Below are 18,772 nucleotides of genomic sequence, written 5' to 3' on the forward strand. Positions count from 1 at the left end.
GCTTACAATTATTTTGTAAGCGGGTGGATACAGAGTGTAAACTTTAACATCGCATCAGAAGAAACTGTTGCTGTTGCACGTAAGTAAACCACATGGTGTTGGTAATTCTGCACACAAAAATGTTGATTTGTTCTCAGGCTTCCTGTTATCATTGTGTTTACATGCACAGCTGGGTTTACCTGATGTGGTTTTTCTAACAATTTTATAACAGGCAAATATGGCAGAGCGTATAAGAATAAAAAGTAACTATGCACAGCCTCCCCGTGGCTTAATTAAATTTAATGCTACCCTTTCACTAGTTACATGTTACTTAATCAACTTATTCTAAATGGTTAAGGTTAACCACTCTCAGAGGACGTATTTTTAGTTTCAGTTTCCAGTACAATAAAACGTGTTCATGGTAACTACTGAGCATACTGACAGCTTTTCTTATGATCTCACGGTTAAGGAGGCTGTCACAACACCCAATTTCTGTCTGGTGCCAGATGGCAACAATTCCCATCACTTGTCACAACACCAATAGTATTACCAGGTATGTATGGCTTTACTTTTTGTAGTTTCTTATTTAATTCTATGTTTCATATTTTCATTACAATGTTTGTAATATTTTCAGATTCAGGCACAGATGAGTTTAACTGGACGGACTTCTGCGACTTTGTGGTGTGGACAAAGTGTGATTGAGCGAGTCCACCCAGATCGCTCGTTTTGGCCAGTTGGAAAAGCCAAGAGTTTTTTTTTCCCAAAATCCCCTCCTTACCTGAACTGCTCGGGAGAGCATTTACTAGATCAGCAGTGGACTTCCAGTGTTCCTGCTCAGCCGCTGTCACCTACCACTTGCTCATGTACTTCAAAGATGCGGAATAAAGTAGTTTTTTGTGCTGCAGCAGATTGTAAAATCAAATGATATCACTTGAAGTGTGCCAATCTAGACTGCCAAAAGGACAGTGGTTTTGTGACAAGTGTGAAACAAGGATTATTGGGAAAACTGTAACACAGTACTGGTACTTGTCTTACATTAAACAAATTTAAAAGAGAGCAACTTTTTCCTCTGTACATAGCATAATGAAAGTCATTGCGTACCCCATCAACATTACATCATACCGTCATCTCAGGATGGTAGGCACCTGTGCTAAAATAAACTACATTAATTAACAGTTCAATTTTTAACCCTGAAATTACTACATCTAATCATTATTCACTTCATTTTTTGTGCTTTTAGAAATAATAGAGATTTATGCCATTACTTTAAGAGGGACCATATTGCACATTGAGTCAAATCCTGTCATTTGTATTATGTATAGCTTTGTAAACAAACCCAACAATAGAATTTGTATAAACGCTGCCTTTATTAGCGCCAAACAAACAGTCGCATGTTGTCCTCCTCCAATGCTTTGATGCTCGCCTTCGTTTCCATCATGTCATTGGCAATCAAGTCGGTGTGGCATGAGATCCCTAAAGAAAAAAATAAAGAAAAAATCACAAAAAAATACGGTACCAGTAATAGGTTTAATATAGTAAAGTAGTATAGTTTTTTTGTCAGTGTAAAAGAAATGTACACATTTTGTTGCATTTTTTAATGTATGAACATTGCTACAGGCAAATACTTATTTCTATAAACACTTCCAAATGTCTCTAAAATATAAGGTGCGTGTACACACACAAACATAAACACATACATTCACTCATGCATACAATATATCATGTAATGAATTCTGAGTGGCATACCAGAGTCAATGATGTCAGCAGTACTTGAGGTTACAGGTTACTGGAGCCATCTGGCTGCATAACTGCAACAATCTCTGCCACTTCGAGTCGTCTTTTCTTTGCTTGTCTCTCCTGTGCACGTTCATATCTTGGCACCGACTGGGCTGAGACATAGATGTTGTAACTTGGGACCCAACTTTAATGTTGGAGCCCAGTCGGGATGATTGGACAGAAAAACGGGCGCAGGGCGACCTGTTAAAATAAACAAATATATGAACAAATAAAATATGGAAAGACTGGTTATTTTACCGCAGTAGGGTGGCCGTGAATAAGTTCTTTAGCATGATGTGTAGGCTACCGGGGGTCTGTTTTCTTGCATCACCCCCGGGGGTCTGTTTTCTTGCATCAGCCCCTTCTGTCTCTTTTTTTTCCAAGTTTACATTTTGCCACCAAAAAACATGTTATCGGCATTAAAAGCCCAAGACTAATCAATCCAATTTCAGCAGTAAACACTTTGCACTGGCACTACTTGGGTGAAAATGTTCGATGTTAGCTTTCGGCTAACGTCCGCTAGCCAGCTTGTACTACCGAACTTGCTTGCTCATGAATCCAAAACATAAGCAACTTGCCCATATATGGGCGGTCGAAACGTTATTAATCCTCATGCATTAAATAAAGGTAAACAAGCTTACCGCTCACAAAGTGATCGCTGCACACACGAGCCCAAAGTAACGACTTCCCTCCGGAGTCCGCACTCCTCTGTCTCCAGGCCCTGGTTCCTAATTATTTTCTGAATTCGGAAAAAAGACCGACCATTTTCCCCCTTGGCTTTGTTCGAACAGCCAACGATGCAGCAACAATGTACCATTTTAAACGCAGAAAACAAACGTGATAGATACGTGTTAGACCGAATCGCTACGTAAATAGAGGCCACCCAGCATGGCGACTACGAGAAATCCGAGGCGGAAGTGACGACATGTGCAAGCGACCTATTCCATCTGTGTGCAGCATAATAGCTAAATGCAGCTTCACCATGTTTACTTCGAACTCTGGGTTCCACTAGTTGGCCCAAGTCTGTAGATCTCAGAGCCCTGCTGGGCTTGTACTCAATCAGCATTTCTTGGATATATTCAGGACCCAAACCATTTAGTGATTTATAGACGAGTAGCAGAACTTTAAAATCGATTCTACAGCTGACAGGGAGCCAGTGTAAATCTTTAAGTACTGGAGTAATATGTTCTGATCTTTTTGTTTTGGTCAGAACTCGAGCTGCAGCGTTCTGAATGAGCTCCAATTGTCTCATGTTCTTTTGAGAGAGTCCAGTCAGAAGACCGTTACAGTAATCTAGTCTGCTGGAGATAAAAGCATGGATAAGCTTCTCTTGGTCTGCTTGAAGCATGCAGTCCTTCAGTCTGGATATGTTTTTCAGCTGGTAAAAGGCTGTTTTAGTGATGAATTTAATATGATTGCTGAAGGTCAGATCTGAGTCTATTAGTACCCCAAGATTTCGAACTTGGTCTTTAGTTTCTAAAGACAGTGACTCAAGCTGTTTTTTAACAGCAATCCTCTTTTCTTTATTGCCGAAAACAATGAGCTCCGTTTTGTTTTCGTTCAGCTGAAGGAAATTTTGGTTCATCCAGTTGTTAACTTGCTCTAGAGAATGACACAATGTGTTAATAGAATTGCTGTCATTTGGGGACATCGATAAATACAGTTGTGTGTCATCTGCATAACTATGATAGTCAACATCGGTGTTCTGAAGCATTTGACCCAAAGGTAACATATACAGACTGAACAACAGGGGTCCAAGGACTGACCCTTGAGGGACCCCACATGTCATGGCCTTTCGATCAGATTCAAAATTTCCAATGGTCACAAAGTAACTCCTTTCCTCCAAATAGGACCTGAACCATTTAAGGACTGTTCCATTTAACCCCACCCAAGTTTCCAGCCTGTCCAACAGTATATTATGATCAATCGTGTCAATTGCTGCACTGAGGTCCAACAAGACGAGCACTGATACCTTCCCTGCATCAGTGCTCAATCTTATATCATTCAGTACTTTAATCAGAGCTGTTTCTGTACTGTGATGAGGTCGGAAACCTGATTGGAATTTATCCAAAAGTCCGTTTAAGCTCAAAAAATTGCTGAGTTGATTAAAAACCACTTTTTCAACTATTTTAGTTACGAAGGGCAGGTTTGCGATTGGTCTATAATTTGCTAGCAGGGAGACATCCAGTGTTCTCTTTTTTAGAATGGGCTTGACGGCGGCTACTTTCAGACATTTAGGAAGTTCACCTGATTGAAGTGAGCAATTAATTATTTGTTGTAAATCGATCTGAACAGATTTAACAATGGTTTTGAAAAAGCCAGATGGAATTGTGTCATGACAGCTCGTGGAAGGTTTCAATTGCTGAACCAAGTCTACTACAGTATTTTGATCCACTGAGTCAAATTCTGTCATGGTAATTAAATTATTCCTAGGTGATTTTAAGTGCAGCATCGTTTTGTTATTTTGCTGGTTTGTAACAATGTTTGACCTGATGGCTTGTACTTTTTCACTAAAGTAGCAGGCAAATTCATTGCATTTATCTGTTGAGAGGAGTTCTGGCGCTGTTTGATTTGGGGGATTTGTAAGTTTGTCAACCACGCCAAATAGAGTGCGTGTATTGTTGAGGTTCCTACTAATAATTTCAGAAAGGTGTTGTTGTCTAGCTATTACTAACTCTTGGTTAAAATGACAAAGACATTGTCTGTACAGGTCAAAATGAACTTGGAGTTTAGTTTTTCTCCACTTTCGCTCTGCTTTTCTGCATTTAGATTTCAAAGTCATTATGTTGGTAGTACACCTCCAAGGTGTTTTAGTTCGGGATGAAATGGTCTTAGTTTTAATAGGAGCAACAGCATCCAAAACATTCGAGATTTTTGAGGTGAATTCATCCAGAAGTTCATCAACGGTCTCTGCATTTACAGTTGGTGATGCAGCCATTAATTCCATAAACATGTTGCTTGTATTCTCATTTATGTACCTTTTTTTAATCGAGACAGTAGTTGTTTGAACTTCTGGGATTGTTTGTAATTCAAAAAACACACAGGAATGATCTGAAATAGCCAGATCTTTCACCTCAACAGATAAAATGTCAACACCTTTAGAGATGACGAGATCAAGAATGTGACCTTGATTGTGTGTTGGACCTTTTACATGTTGTGAGAGACCAAAAGTATCAAGTATATTACAAAATTCTTTGGTATTTTTATCCAAGTTGTTGTCAACATGAATGTTAAAGTCTCCAGTTAAGACCAGATAATCATAGTCGGTACAAATTACTGACAGCATTTCTTCAAATTCCTCCATGAATCTGCCTTTTTGTTTTGGAAGTCTATAAATTATGACAATGACGATGTTTGGTTCACCTTTTACCAAAAGACTAAGATATTCAAATGAATTAAAGCTTCCCAATGAAATTTCTTTACACTGAAATAGAGATTTAAAAATGGCAGCAAGTCCACCACCTTTTTTGCCATTACGACATTTGTTCATGAAACTAAAATTTGTTGGTGTTGCCTCATTGAGAACCGTGTTGCAGGAACCTTCTGTTAGCCATGTTTCACTGAGGAGAAATAAGTCAAGATCATATGTCATAATAATGTCATGAATCAACAATGATTTGTTAACTAGTGATCTTGTATTTAGTAGCGCTAGTCTCACAGTGGCAATCGGAGACGCTGGTTTAGTCAGTGGTTCACAAGCTATACTGACTAGGTTTGTAGCTTCTGACTTATTTCTTCTCATTTCTTTTGCCAACTTTCTACTTCTTATAATCACAGGAATGCTACAAGCTTCCTTGGGTCCTGACTTATTCTGGGAACACACGTTTTTTATATTGTATATGTAGTCTGGACCCAAAACATATCAGACCGAGCTATAGTTGAGATTCTCCATAGCCAAAGATGGAGGTCGGCGGGTGGGGAGCTGTATGCTGAGGCTTGGTGGAGTCAGACGATTAGTGGATAGCTGAATGTGGCGTCTTGGGGGGAGCATGGGCGAACCGTCATCAGCAGGCAGCTGCCTGGAGAGACTTTTATTTAGCTGTATGGACAGATTGACCAGATTGCTCAACCTGTTGGTGAGACTCGCTGGCGAGTCAGTCATCGGGTCAATCGGGGGCGGTGCACAGCGCGGGGGTGCATCCGGCAGTGAATCCGGTAGTGGCGCTGTCTGGCAGGTGTCGCTTGGGGGCGATGAACAGCGCAGGGGTGCATCTGGTAGTGAAACTGGTGGTGGTGGTCGTGGTGGTGTTTGGCAGGTGTCGTTCGGGAGCAGGGGAGCTGGATGTTCGGTGTTTGGAGTGTGGGCAGATGAGGACAAATCAATCTGTTCTGAAGGGCAGGGAGTGCAAGATAGTGAGCCAGCCTCACCAGATCCTCTTCTTATCGGTTGTTGTGTTTCATGTCCTTTGTTTTGGGAACATAGCGTCCAGTGACGCACGCTATGGAAGATGTTGGCTGTCAGTAATCTGACTCCCTGCTTATTGAGATAAATCCCATTGCGTTGAAAAAGATGGCGACGTTCACAAAACATAGAAAAATTGTCAATAAAGTTCACTGAGTAAGAAGCACAGATGCTTTTCAGCCATCTCGAGAGTGACATAATCCGACTGAAACGCTCATCACCTGGTCGGACAGTAGGCAGAGGACCACTCAGAAAAACCTCTGCGTTTAGGCATATTATCTTGTGTAGAAGGGTAATAAAGTCTTGCTTCAGTATCTCAGACTGTTTTTTTCAACACATCGAATGCTCCTGTGTGAATCACAATCGATCTCACAGTCGGGTAGTCAGTAGCAATCTTGTCGACTTTTTCAGAAATGTCCAGCACCATGTCATTAGCAAAACACAGAACTTTTGTGTTTTTTCTGCTGCACAGACGTTTAACACCAAACAAGGCTTTGTCGCCTATTATCAATGTTTGTGTTTCAGTAGCTGAACGGATTTGCTGAGGAGGTCCGGTTTCATACCTTTGACTGGTGCTGTGATCCCCCGAGGCTTGCTGGCTCGGCGACAGCACGGCAAACCTGTTTCTCAGTTCGATATCAGTATTTTGTCTTCGTCGGCCAAGAGACGGTTTCCTTTTTCTTGCTGGTACCAACGTCCAAGACTGATTTCTTGGGGTTGAGGTAGCCTTTTGCATAGGCCGACGTGTTTCCTCAGGCATTAGTTGGCGGTCAGGTCCAGCTGTTGGGCGACGACTCCTCAGTTTTGGCTTTGCTCCCAGCACATTCCACAGAGGGTCGGTGGATGGAGCTAGCTGTTTGTTAGCATGCTCATGACCACCGTTTGGAGACATTGGCAGCGTGGTGTCATTCCACGATTTTCCATTCACCTCCACAAACATTTCAAGGCGGTGCATTCTTGTCTCCAGCACTGCCATCTTCTGAAGAAGTTTGTGGTATTCATCGGTCGAGATGGAAGGCATCATTCGTCCAGCCATGCTGCTAGTAGCAGTCGCGTGCTGATTAGCAGGCCGTGCTCACGTTATCGTGAGGAGTTTCCAAAAAAAAATAAAAAATGTTGAAAAATGCGCCCAGCTGGTTGTATCTACCAAACAAAAAGGTAGTACAGCCACATCGAGGCAAATGTCCAGGAAAAATCCCAGAAAAAGAAAGAAAAAAAAGAAGTTATCAGCTGAAAGAATGCAAAGCAAAGCAGGAGCAGAGCAGATTGCGTCTACACACTAGGAAAGCAGGAAGCAGGAATCAGCAATAATATTTAAAGCAATAAAAAGGTGATTATGGCTGTCAAACCTAAACCAAACGTTGTGCACTCAAATCTTTTGCTGTATTTAGTTTATTTTGGCATCCGGATGATGATTCTAGCATGAAATTGCTTGGGCACCTGTTAATTTTTAAGATTTTGACACATTCAGCTCAAATGTACACAATTGCTGATTATGGCTGTCAAATCTAAACCAAACGTTGTGCACTCAAATCTTTTGCTGTATTTAGTTTATTTTGGCATCCGGATGATGATTCTAGCATGAAATTGCTTGGGAACCTATTAATTTCTAAGATTTTGACACATTCAGCTCAAATGTACAATCATGCGCTACAAACGCATTTAAAGCAATAAAAAGGTGATTATGGCTGTCAAACCTAAACCAAACGTTGTGCACTCAAATCTTTTGCTGTATTTAGTTTATTTTGGCATCCGGATGATGATTCTAGCATGAAATTGCTTGGGCACCTGTTAATTTTTAAGATTTTGACACATTCAGCTCAAATGTACACAATTGCTGATTATGGCTGTCAAATCTAAACCAAACGTTGTGCACTCAAATCTTTTGCTGTATTTAGTTTATTTTGGCATCCGGATGATGATTCTAGCATGAAATTGCTTGGGCACCTGTTAATTTTTAAGATTTTGACACATTCAGCTCAAATGTACAATCATGCGCTAAAAACGCATTTAAAGCAATAAAAAGGTGATTATGGCTGTCAAACCTAAACCAAACGTTGTGCACTCAAATCTTTTGCTATATTTAGTTTATTTTGGCATCCGGATGATGATTCTAGCATGAAATTGCTTGGGCACCTGTTAATTTTTAAGATTTTGACACATTCAGCTCAAATGTACACAATTGCTGATTATGGCTGTCAAACCTAAACCAAACGTTGTGCACTAAAATCTTTTGCTGTATTTAGTTTATTTTGGCATCCGGATGATGATTCTAGCATGAAATTGCTTGGGCACCTGTTAATTTTTAAGATTTTGACACATTCAGCTCAAATGTACAATCATGCGCTAAAAACGCATTTAAAGCAATAAAAAGGTGATTATGGCTGTCAAACCTAAACCAGAACGTTGTGCACTCAAATCTTTTGCTGTATTTAGTTTATTTTGGTATCCGGATGATGATTCTAGCATGAAATTGCTTGGGCACCTGTTAATTTTTAAGATTTTGACACATTCAGCTCAAATGTACACAATTGCTGATTATGGCTGTCAAATCTAAACCAAACGTTGTGCACTCAAATCTTTTGCTGAATTTAGTTTATTTTGGCATCCGGATGATGATTCTAGCATGAAATTGCTTGGGCACCTGTTAATTTTTAAGATTTTGACACATTCAGCTCAAATGTACAATCATGCGCTAAAAACGCATTTAAAGCAATAAAAAGGTGATTATGGCTGTCAAACCTAAACCAAACGTTGTGCACTCAAATCTTTTGCTATATTTAGTTTATTTTGGCATCCGGATGATGATTCTAGCATGAAATTGCTTGGGCACCTGTTAATTTTTAAGATTTTGACACATTCAGCTCAAATGTACACAATTACTGATTATGGCTGTCAAACCTAAACCAAACGTTGTGCACTCAAATCTTTTGCTGTATTTAGTTTATTTTGGCATCTGGATGATGATTCTAGCATGAAATTGCTTGGGCACCTGTTAATTCTTAAGATTTTGACACATTCAGCTCAAATGTACAATCGTGCGCTAAAAACGCATTTAAAGCAATAAAAAGGTGATTATGGCTGTCAAACCTAAACCAAACGTTGTGCACTCAAATCTTTTGCTATATTTAGTTTATTTTGGCATCCGGATGATGATTCTAGCATGAAATTGCTTGGGCACCTGTTAATTTTTAAGATTTTGACACATTCAGCTCAAATGTACACAATTGCTGATTATGGCTGTCAAACCTAAACCAAACGTTGTGCACTCAAATCTTTTGCTGTATTTAGTTTATTTTGGCATCTGGATGATGATTCTAGCATGAAATTGCTTGGGCACCTGTTAATTCTTAAGATTTTGACACATTCAGCTCAAATGTACAATCATGCGCTAAAAACGCATTTAAAGCAATAAAAAGGTGATTATGGCTGTCAAACCTAAACCAAACGTTGTGCACTCAAATCTTTTGCTGTATTTAGTTTATTTTGGCATCCGGATGATGATTCTAGCATGAAATTGCTTGGGCACCTGTTAATTTTTAAGATTTTGACACATTCAGCTCAAATGTACACAATTGCTGATTATGGCTGTCAAATCTAAACCAAACGTTGTGCACTCAAATCTTTTGCTGTATTTAGTTTATTTTGGCATCCGGATGATGATTCTAGCATGAAATTGCTTGGGAACCTATTAATTTCTAAGATTTTGACACATTCAGCTCAAATGTACAATCATGCGCTACAAACGCATTTAAAGCAATAAAAAGGTGATTATGGCTGTCAAACCTAAACCAAACGTTGTGCACTCAAATCTTTTGCTGTATTTAGTTTATTTTGGCATCCGGATGATGATTCTAGCATGAAATTGCTTGGGCACCTGTTAATTTTTAAGATTTTGACACATTCAGCTCAAATGTACACAATTGCTGATTATGGCTGTCAAATCTAAACCAAACGTTGTGCACTCAAATCTTTTGCTGTATTTAGTTTATTTTGGCATCCGGATGATGATTCTAGCATGAAATTGCTTGGGCACCTGTTAATTTTTAAGATTTTGACACATTCAGCTCAAATGTACAATCATGCGCTAAAAACGCATTTAAAGCAATAAAAAGGTGATTATGGCTGTCAAACCTAAACCAAACGTTGTGCACTCAAATCTTTTGCTATATTTAGTTTATTTTGGCATCCGGATGATGATTCTAGCATGAAATTGCTTGGGCACCTGTTAATTTTTAAGATTTTGACACATTCAGCTCAAATGTACACAATTGCTGATTATGGCTGTCAAACCTAAACCAAACGTTGTGCACTCAAATCTTTTGCTGTATTTAGTTTATTTTGGCATCTGGATGATGATTCTAGCATGAAATTGCTTGGGCACCTGTTAATTCTTAAGATTTTGACACATTCAGCTCAAATGTACAATCATGCGCTAAAAACGCATTTAAAGCAATAAAAAGGTGATTATGGCTGTCAAACCTAAACCAAACGTTGTGCACTCAAATCTTTTGCTGTATTTAGTTTATTTAGGCATCCGGATGATGATTCTAGCATGAAATTGCTTGGGCACCTGTTAATTTTTAAGATTTTGACACATTCAGCTCAAATGTACACAATTGCTGATTATGGCTGTCAAACCTAAACCAAACGTTGTGCACTCAAATCTTTTGCTGTATTTAGTTTATTTTGGCATCCGGATGATGATTCTAGCATGAAATTGCTTGGGCACCTGTTAATTTTTAAGATTTTGACACATTCAGCTCAAATGTACAATCATGCGCTACAAACGCATTTAAAGCAATAAAAAGGTGATTATGGCTGTCAAACCTAAACCAAACGTTGTGCACTCAAATCTTTTGCTATATTTAGTTTATTTTGGCAACCGGATGATGATTCTATCATGAAATTGCTTGGGCACCTGTTAATTTTTAAGATTTTGACACATTCAGCTCAAATGTACACAATTGCTGATTATGGCTGTCAAACCTAAACCAAACGTTGTGCACTAAAATCTTTTGCTGTATTTAGTTTATTTTGGCATCCGGATGATGATTCTAGCATGAAATTGCTTGGGCACCTGTTAATTTTTAAGATTTTGACACATTCAGCTCAAATGTACAATCATGCGCTAAAAACGCATTTAAAGCAATAAAAAGGTGATTATGGCTGTCAAACCTAAACCAGAACGTTGTGCACTCAAATCTTTTGCTGTATTTAGTTTATTTTGGTATCCGGATGATGATTCTAGCATGAAATTGCTTGGGCACCTGTTAATTTTTAAGATTTTGACACATTCAGCTCAAATGTACACAATTGCTGATTATGGCTGTCAAATCTAAACCAAACGTTGTGCACTCAAATCTTTTGCTGAATTTAGTTTATTTTGGCATCCGGATGATGATTCTAGCATGAAATTGCTTGGGCACCTGTTAATTTTTAAGATTTTGACACATTCAGCTCAAATGTACAATCATGCGCTAAAAACGCATTTAAAGCAATAAAAAGGTGATTATGGCTGTCAAACCTAAACCAAACGTTGTGCACTCAAATCTTTTGCTATATTTAGTTTATTTTGGCATCCGGATGATGATTCTAGCATGAAATTGCTTGGGCACCTGTTAATTTTTAAGATTTTGACACATTCAGCTCAAATGTACACAATTACTGATTATGGCTGTCAAACCTAAACCAAACGTTGTGCACTCAAATCTTTTGCTGTATTTAGTTTATTTTGGCATCTGGATGATGATTCTAGCATGAAATTGCTTGGGCACCTGTTAATTCTTAAGATTTTGACACATTCAGCTCAAATGTACAATCGTGCGCTAAAAACGCATTTAAAGCAATAAAAAGGTGATTATGGCTGTCAAACCTAAACCAAACGTTGTGCACTCAAATCTTTTGCTATATTTAGTTTATTTTGGCATCCGGATGATGATTCTAGCATGAAATTGCTTGGGCACCTGTTAATTTTTAAGATTTTGACACATTCAGCTCAAATGTACACAATTGCTGATTATGGCTGTCAAACCTAAACCAAACGTTGTGCACTCAAATCTTTTGCTGTATTTAGTTTATTTTGGCATCTGGATGATGATTCTAGCATGAAATTGCTTGGGCACCTGTTAATTCTTAAGATTTTGACACATTCAGCTCAAATGTACAATCATGCGCTAAAAACGCATTTAAAGCAATAAAAAGGTGATTATGGCTGTCAAACCTAAACCAAACGTTGTGCACTCAAATCTTTTGCTGTATTTAGTTTATTTTGGCATCCGGATGATGATTCTAGCATGAAATTGCTTGGGCACCTGTTAATTTTTAAGATTTTGACACATTCAGCTCAAATGTACACAATTGCTGATTATGGCTGTCAAATCTAAACCAAACGTTGTGCACTCAAATCTTTTGCTGTATTTAGTTTATTTTGGCATCCGGATGATGATTCTAGCATGAAATTGCTTGGGAACCTATTAATTTCTAAGATTTTGACACATTCAGCTCAAATGTACAATCATGCGCTACAAACGCATTTAAAGCAATAAAAAGGTGATTATGGCTGTCAAACCTAAACCAAACGTTGTGCACTCAAATCTTTTGCTGTATTTAGTTTATTTTGGCATCCGGATGATGATTCTAGCATGAAATTGCTTGGGCACCTGTTAATTTTTAAGATTTTGACACATTCAGCTCAAATGTACACAATTGCTGATTATGGCTGTCAAATCTAAACCAAACGTTGTGCACTCAAATCTTTTGCTGTATTTAGTTTATTTTGGCATCCGGATGATGATTCTAGCATGAAATTGCTTGGGCACCTGTTAATTTTTAAGATTTTGACACATTCAGCTCAAATGTACAATCATGCGCTAAAAACGCATTTAAAGCAATAAAAAGGTGATTATGGCTGTCAAACCTAAACCAAACGTTGTGCACTCAAATCTTTTGCTATATTTAGTTTATTTTGGCATCCGGATGATGATTCTAGCATGAAATTGCTTGGGCACCTGTTAATTTTTAAGATTTTGACACATTCAGCTCAAATGTACACAATTGCTGATTATGGCTGTCAAACCTAAACCAAACGTTGTGCACTCAAATCTTTTGCTGTATTTAGTTTATTTTGGCATCTGGATGATGATTCTAGCATGAAATTGCTTGGGCACCTGTTAATTCTTAAGATTTTGACACATTCAGCTCAAATGTACAATCATGCGCTAAAAACGCATTTAAAGCAATAAAAAGGTGATTATGGCTGTCAAACCTAAACCAAACGTTGTGCACTCAAATCTTTTGCTGTATTTAGTTTATTTTGGCATCCGGATGATGATTCTAGCATGAAATTGCTTGGGCACCTGTTAATTTTTAAGATTTTGACACATTCAGCTCAAATGTACACAATTGCTGATTATGGCTGTCAAATCTAAACCAAACGTTGTGCACTCAAATCTTTTGCTGTATTTAGTTTATTTTGGCATCCGGATGATGATTCTAGCATGAAATTGCTTGGGAACCTATTAATTTCTAAGATTTTGACACATTCAGCTCAAATGTACAATCATGCGCTACAAACGCATTTAAAGCAATAAAAAGGTGATTATGGCTGTCAAACCTAAACCAAACGTTGTGCACTCAAATCTTTTGCTGTATTTAGTTTATTTTGGCATCCGGATGATGATTCTAGCATGAAATTGCTTGGGCACCTGTTAATTTTTAAGATTTTGACACATTCAGCTCAAATGTACACAATTGCTGATTATGGCTGTCAAATCTAAACCAAACGTTGTGCACTCAAATCTTTTGCTGTATTTAGTTTATTTTGGCATCCGGATGATGATTCTAGCATGAAATTGCTTGGGCACCTGTTAATTTTTAAGATTTTGACACATTCAGCTCAAATGTACAATCATGCGCTACAAACGCATTTAAAGCAATAAAAAGGTGATTATGGCTGTCAAACCTAAACCAAACGTTGTGCACTCAAATCTTTTGCTATATTTAGTTTATTTTGGCATCCGGATGATGATTCTAGCATGAAATTGCTTGGGCACATGTTAATTTTTAAGATTTTGACACATTCAGCTCAAATGTACACAATTGCTGATTATGGCTGTCAAACCTAAACCAAACGTTGTGCACTAAAATCTTTTGCTGTATTTAGTTTATTTTGGCATCCGGATGATGATTCTAGCATGAAATTGCTTGGGCACCTGTTAATTTTTAAGATTTTGACACATTCAGCTCAAATGTACAATCATGCGCTAAAAACGCATTTAAAGCAATAAAAAGGTGATTATGGCTGTCAAACCTAAACCAAACGTTGTGCACTCAAATCTTTTGCTGTATTTAGTTTATTTTGGTATCCGGATGATGATTCTAGCATGAAATTGCTTGGGCACATGTTAATTTTTAAGATTTTGACACATTCAGCTCAAATGTACACAATTGCTGATTATGGCTGTCAAACCTAAACCAAACGTTGTGCACTAAAATCTTTTGCTGTATTTAGTTTATTTTGGCATCCGGATGATGATTCTAGCATGAAATTGCTTGGGCACCTGTTAATTTTTAAGATTTTGACACATTCAGCTCAAATGTACAATCATGCGCTAAAAACGCATTTAAAGCAATAAAAAGGTGATTATGGCTGTCAAACCTAAACCAAACGTTGTGCACTCAAATCTTTTGCTGTATTTAGTTTATTTTGGTATCCGGATGATGATTCTAGCATGAAATTGCTTGGGCACCTGTTAATTTTTAAGATTTTGACACATTCAGCTCAAATGTACACAATTGCTGATTATGGCTGTCAAATCTAAACCAAACGTTGTGCACTCAAATCTTTTGCTGTATTTAGTTTATTTTGGCATCCGGATGATGATTCTAGCATGAAATTGCTTGGGCACCTGTTAATTTTTAAGATTTTGACACATTCAGCTCAAATGTACAATCATGCGCTACAAACGCATTTAAAGCAATAAAAAGGTGATTATGGCTGTCAAACCTAAACCAAACGTTGTGCACTCAAATCTTTTGCTGTATTTAGTTTATTTTGGCATCCGGATGATGATTCTAGCATGAAATTGCTTGGGCACCTGTTAATTTTTAAGATTTTGACACATTCAGCTCAAATGTACAATCATGCGCTAAAAACGCATTTAAAGCAATAAAAAGGTGATTATGGCTGTCAAACCTAAACCAAACGTTGTGCACTCAAATCTTTTGCTATATTTAGTTTATTTTGGCATCCGGATGATGATTCTAGCATGAAATTGCTTGGGCACCTGTTAATTTTTAAGATTTTGACACATTCAGCTCAAATGTACACAATTGCTGATTATGGCTGTCAAACCTAAACCAAACGTTGTGCACTAAAATCTTTTGCTGTATTTAGTTTATTTTGGCATCCGGATGGTGATTCTAGCATGAAATTGCTTGGGCACCTGTTAATTTTTAAGATTTTGACACATTCAGCTCAAATGTACAATCATGCGCTAAAAACGCATTTAAAGCAATAAAAAGGTGATTATGGCTGTCAAACCTAAACCAAACGTTGTGCACTCAAATCTTTTGCTGAATTTAGTTTATTTTGGCATCCGGATGATGATTCTAGCATGAAATTGCTTGGGCACCTGTTAATTTTTAAGATTTTGACACATTCAGCTCAAATGTACAATCATGCGCTACAAACGCATTTAAAGCAATAAAAAGGTGATTATGGCTGTCAAACCTAAACCAAACGTTGTGCACTCAAATCTTTTGCTATATTTAGTTTATTTTGGCATCCGGATGATGATTCTAGCATGAAATTGCTTGGGCACCTGTTAATTTTTAAGATTTTGACACATTCAGCTCAAATGTACACAATTGCTGATTATGGCTGTCAAATCTAAACCAAACGTTGTGCACTCAAATCTTTTGCTGTATTTAGTTTATTTTGGCATCCGGATGATGATTCTAGCATGAAATTGCTTGGGCACCTGTTAATTTTTAAGATTTTGACACATTCAGCTCAAATGTACAATCATGCGCTACAAACGCATTTAAAGCAATAAAAAGGTGATTATGGCTGTCAAACCTAAACCAAACGTTGTGCACTCAAATCTTTTGCTATATTTAGTTTATTTTGGCATCCGGATGATGATTCTAGCATGAAATTGCTTGGGCACCTGTTAATTTTTAAGATTTTGACACATTCAGCTCAAATGTACACAATTGCTGATTATGGCTGTCAAACCTAAACCAAACGTTGTGCACTCAAATCTTTTGCTGTATTTAGTTTATTTAGGCATCCGGATGATGATTCTAGCATGAAATTGCTTGGGCACCTGTTAATTTTTAAGATTTTGACACATTCAGCTCAAATGTACAATCATGCGCGAAAAACGCAAAGCAATAAAAAGGTGATTATGGCTGTCAAACCTAAACCAAACGTTGTGCACTCAAATCTTTTGCTGTATTTAGTTTATTTTGGCATCCGGATGATGATTCTAGCATGAAATTGCTTGGGCACCTGTTAATTTTTAAGATTTTGACACATTCAGCTCAAATGTACACAATTGCTGATTATGGCTGTCAAATCTAAACCAAACGTTGTGCACTCAAATCTTTTGCTGTATTTAGTTTATTTTGGCATCCGGATGATGATTCTAGCATGAAATTGCTTGGGCACCTGTTAATTTTTAAGATTTTGACACATTCAGCTCAAATGTACAATCATGCGCTAAAAACGCATTTAAAGCAATAAAAAGGTGATTATGGCTGTCAAACCTAAACCAAACGTTGTTCACTCAAATCTTTTGCTGTATTTAGTTTATTTTGGGTGCCCTGCGATTGGTTGGCAACCAGTCCAGGGTGTCCCCCGCCTACTGCCCAGAGCCAGCTGAGATAGGCGCCAGCAGCCCCCGCGACCCTTGTGAGGAATAAGCGGTCAAGAAAATGGATGGATGGATAGTTTATTTTGGTATCCGGATGATGATTCTAGCATGAAATTGCTTGGGCACCTGTTAATTTTTAAGATTTTGACACATTCAGCTCAAATGTACACAATTGCTGATTATGGCTGTCAAATCTAAACCAAACGTTGTGCACTCAAATCTTTTGCTGTATTTAGTTTATTTTGGCATCCGGATGATGATTCTAGCATGAAATTGCTTGGGCACCTGTTAATTTTTAAGATTTTGACACATTCAGCTCAAATGTACAATCATGCGCTGCAAACGCATTTAAAGCAATAAAAAGGTGATTATGGCTGTCAAACCTAAACCAAACGTTGTGCCCTCAAATCTTTTGCTGTATTTAGTTTATTTAGGCATCCGGATGATGATTCTAGCATGAAATTGCTTGGGCACCTGTTAATTTTTAAGATTTTGACACATTCAGCTCAAATGTACAATCATGCGCGAAAAACGCATTTAAAGCAATAAAAAGGTGATTATGGCTGTCAAACCTAAACCAAACGTTGTGCACTCAAATCTTTTGCTGTATTTAGTTTATTTTGGCATCCGGATGATGATTCTAGCATGAAATTGCTTGGGCACCTGTTAATTTTTAAGATTTTGACACATTCAGCTCAAATGTACACAATTGCTGATTATGGCTGTCAAATCTAAACCAAACGTTGTGCACTCAAATCTTTTGCTGTATTTAGTTTATTTTGGCATCCGGATGATGATTCTAGCATGAAATTGCTTGGGCACCTGTTAATTTTTAAGATTTTGACACATTCAGCTCAAATGTACAATCATGCGCTAAAAACGCATTTAAAGCAATAAAAAGGTGATTATGGCTGTCAAACCTAAACCAAACGTTGTGCACTCAAATCTTTTGCTATATTTAGTTTATTTTGGCATCCGGATGATGATTCTAGCATGAAATTGCTTGGGCACCTGTTAATTTTTAAGATTTTGACACATTCAGCTCAAATGTACACAATTGCTGATTATGGCTGTCAAACCTAAACCAAACGTTGTGCACTCAAATCTTTTGCTGTATTTAGTTTATTTAGGCATCCGGATGATGACTCTAGCATGAAATTGCTTGGGCACCTGTTAATTTTTAAGATTTTGACACATTCAGCTCAAATGTACAATCATGCGCTAAAAACGCATTTAAAGCAATAAAAAGGTGATTATTGCTGTCAAACCTAAACCAAACGTTGTGCACTCAAATCTTTTGCTGTATTTAGTTTATTTTGGCATCCGGATGATGATTCTAGCATGAAATTGCTTGGGCACCTGTTAATTTTTAAGATTTTGACACATTCAGCTCAAATGTACAATCATGCGCTAAAAACGCATTTAAAGCAATAAAAAGGTGATTATGGCTGTCAAACCTAAACCAAACGTTGTGCACTCAAATCTTTTGCTGTATTTAGTTTATTTTGGCATCCGGATGATGATTCTAGCATGAAATTGCTTGGGCACCTGTTAATTTTTAAGATTTTGACACATTCAGCTCAAATGTACACAATTTGCTGATTATGGCTGTCAAATCTAAACCAAACGTTGTGCACTCAAATCTTTTGCTGTATTTAGTTTATTTTGGCATCCGGATGATGATTCTAGCATGAAATTGCTTGGGCACCTGTTAATTTTTAAGATTTTGACACAT

The 18,772-nt window shown here is 37.7% G+C and overlaps 1 long non-coding RNA gene across 1 annotated transcript; it reads right to left on the reverse strand.

Moving 5' to 3' along the window:
• Positions 1-1,080: 1,080 nt before the first annotated feature.
• On the reverse strand, positions 1,081-2,648 carry LOC144016640 (uncharacterized). Its single transcript, XR_013282945.1, has 3 exons — positions 2,397-2,648; positions 1,726-1,956; positions 1,081-1,452 (listed from the first exon to the last, which is right to left on the reverse strand). It is a non-coding gene; the product is annotated as an uncharacterized LOC144016640 (long non-coding RNA).
• Positions 2,649-18,772: the final 16,124 nt, after the last annotated feature.

Source organism: Festucalex cinctus, chromosome 3 (assembly GCF_051991245.1).
Source record: "Festucalex cinctus isolate MCC-2025b chromosome 3, RoL_Fcin_1.0, whole genome shotgun sequence".
NCBI lineage: Eukaryota > Metazoa > Chordata > Actinopteri > Syngnathiformes > Syngnathidae > Festucalex > Festucalex cinctus.